General features: G+C 41.2%; 1 non-coding gene across 1 annotated transcript; it reads right to left on the bottom strand.

Annotated features, from left to right (window-relative positions):
- Positions 1-107, bottom strand: LOC118489932. Its single transcript, XR_004887944.1, has one exon. It is a non-coding gene; the product is annotated as a small nucleolar RNA R71 (small nucleolar RNA).
- Between the last annotated feature and the right edge of the window lie 2,921 nt (positions 108-3,028).

Genomic DNA, 3,028 nt, shown 5'->3' with positions numbered 1-3,028 from the left:
AAATTAATGACTGAAATTAATACATATTCACAAGAGGACGGGGAATCCTTATATGAAACTTGGGAAAGGTTCAAGGAGCTATTGCGAAAGTGCCCACATCACGGCCTTGCGATATGGCAACAAATATCCACTTTCTATAATGGGTTGTTGCCACACACAAGGCAGACACTTGACTCTAGCTCCGGGGGACTTTTAGGTAATCGCCGCCCGCATGAAATATATAACCAAATTGAGGAAATTGCTCAAACCAATTTCCAGTGGCACACTCCCCGAGGCAATAAATCTATTGCCCCGGGCGCCCATAAGGTTGATAAAAACACTTCTTTACAAGCCCAAATCGAGGCCCTTTCTTCAAAAATAAAAAAATTGGAAATGACAAAAACGTTCTTGGTTATGGCTTGTGAAGGGTGCGGTGGGCCACATGAAAATTGGAGTTGTATGAAAGAAACGGATGATCAACAAGAGTCGGTAAGCTACATTGACAATAAACCTAGGCCGTCGGGTCCTCCAACGGGCACTTACAACCAAGGATGGCGGAATCATCCTAACCTTGGTTGGAGAGAACCCGACAATAGTAGTAACCAACAAAACCAACGAACAAACTTTCAACAACCAAGAAATGAGTCACAAAATTTCACTCAACAACAAGGTGGACGAGAAAGGCTTGAAGATACTGTATCTCGCCTCATCTCCGACACTGAAAAGAAAAACTCGGAAAGGTTTCTACAATTAGAATCAAATTTTAGAAATCAACAAGCTAGTATTCAAAACATAGAAAAACAATTAAGTCAACTAGCCCAAAATTTTTCCAAGAGACCACCAGGCGCATTACCAAGCAATACCGAAACAAACCCAACAGCGCAAGTTCATCTCATCACGTTACGAAACCGCACCGTGGGGCCTGCGGAAGCGCCACCGCCGACAGAGGAGACTATACCACCGCCTCTGCAAGAAAAGGACTCCCCTCCATCATCAGAGCCTACCAAAGCTCCTCGAGTTCCGTACCCCGGTAGGTTAATTCGTCAAAAGACCAATGAGCAATTCGCAAAATTCAAAAGTCTACTAAAACAATTGCATGTAAACATTCCTTTTATTGATGTCCTAACCCAAATGCCTAAATATTCTAAGTTCATGAGGGACTTCCTCACTCATAAAAGGAAAATTGAAACGTTGCAATTAGTTAACTTAGGCGAAGAATGCTCTGCCCTCGTACTCAACAAACTTCCCCAAAAGAAAATTGATCCCGGAAGCTTCACAATTCCTTGCTCGATTGGGGACTCCCCCGTTCGTAATGCACTAGCCGACCTTGGGGCTAGCATTAACCTCATGCCCTCATCAATGTTCAAAAGACTCGGCCTAGGAACAACGAGTCCTACAAAAATGAGCATACAACTTGCTGATCGATCCGTTAAATTCCCACAAGGTGTCATCGAAAATGTCCTAGTAAAGGTAAACAAATTTGTCTACCCGGCCGACTTTGTTATACTTGATATGGAAGAAGACACCGAAGTCCCCCTCATACTAGGGAGACCATTTCTAGCCACCGCACAAGTAGTGGTAGACATGAATAACGGAACGCTCACCTTAAGGTACAGAGATGATGAAGTAAAGTTCGGGGTTGGGAAGAGAATAGAGGACGATGACCCGGTCAACTACATGAAGGTTATTGATTCGAGTTTGGATGCTGCTCTCCAACGGTGCAACATGGGATGCAAAACATCCCACTCAGAAAATATATAACCTCACTTTGGGTCTAGCCAAGGACCCTTATAAACGTGGCGCACCACGGAGGCATTCCGCGGAACTATCCTTAGCTTAGTTTAATCTTTTAGTTTTAATTTGCAGAAATAAAACACACTTATGGTGGTAAAGGATGATATGGGAAATGAGAAACATGGCCCCATGCACAAGAACAAGGCCACACGTCGACAATTTCTCCGTTACAGTAGGTTCAACACGGGCCGTGCCCAGCCAACACGGCCCCGTGCTGAACCCCCTGCAAGAAAATGCCCAGTTCAGGTAACTGGACCCGGGCCGTGTTCACCAGACACGCCCCCATGTCCAGACTTCTGTTTCTTTTTCTTAACTATCGTTACTGGCACCTGAACACGGGGCCGTGCCCGGTCCCCACGGGACCGTGTCCAGGCTGCCAGTAACATAAATTTTTTGCTTTTAAACACCATGTTACACATTCAATCAACCTAAAAATTTATTTTTGGGACACATTAAGGACAATGTGTAATTTAAGTGTGGGGGGATGCTAAAACCTTGAAATTTTGCAAGTCCAAATAACAAGCCTTACACAAAACTCTATTGGAACCGCTAATCACCCCAAATTATTTTCAAAAAAAAAAAAAATTCATTTTTTTTACTTGTCTAAAGTTTAAGTTGGGAATTCTAAGATTAATAAGGTTATATTTTTGCAAGTTTACAACCGATAGCGTCGTGATAAAAAGAACTAACATAAGAAAATTATGAAACGGCATGACAAGCTTAGTTAAAATTCGATTATATATACTTGATCACATAGAAAAACCCATTCCCATAAAAGTGAGTTTTGAGCCTTTATTGAGCATACAAATACACATCTTTAGACTAAATGCTCATTTTTCATTTCTTGTGTGAATAGTCGCTTGGTTCTTACGACTCTAGAACTTGCCACGACGATTCATACCCGGTCCTTACCAACTTAAACCCAAGTAAGTAAATGATGGAGGCATTAGGACCAACCCTTTTTCTTTCAAAACCATTATTTTTATTTTTTTTCACCTACCCAAAAACTCCCCCTAGTTAACCCCTTTGAGCCTAAACCTTTCATTTCTTTACCCTAAAACCCTTTTACCCACCAAAACCCTTTTTATTTTTACCCTTTATTTTAGTAACAAGCTCGGTTTTTGTGTGACTGAAAAACAAAAAGAAGAAAAGAAAATGATGAAGTTAGAAATAAACAAACAAAGCTCTTAAAACAAAAGCTTGTTTGAAGAAATACTTCATTAAGAATAAAAAGTCACTAAAACAAAATGTTTTA

The sequence above is a fragment of the Helianthus annuus genome, chromosome 2 (assembly GCF_002127325.2).
Source record: "Helianthus annuus cultivar XRQ/B chromosome 2, HanXRQr2.0-SUNRISE, whole genome shotgun sequence".
Taxonomy (NCBI): domain Eukaryota; kingdom Viridiplantae; phylum Streptophyta; class Magnoliopsida; order Asterales; family Asteraceae; genus Helianthus; species Helianthus annuus.
Note: the sequence above shows the minus strand (reverse complement) of the source record. Positions and strands in the feature narration are given on the sequence as shown.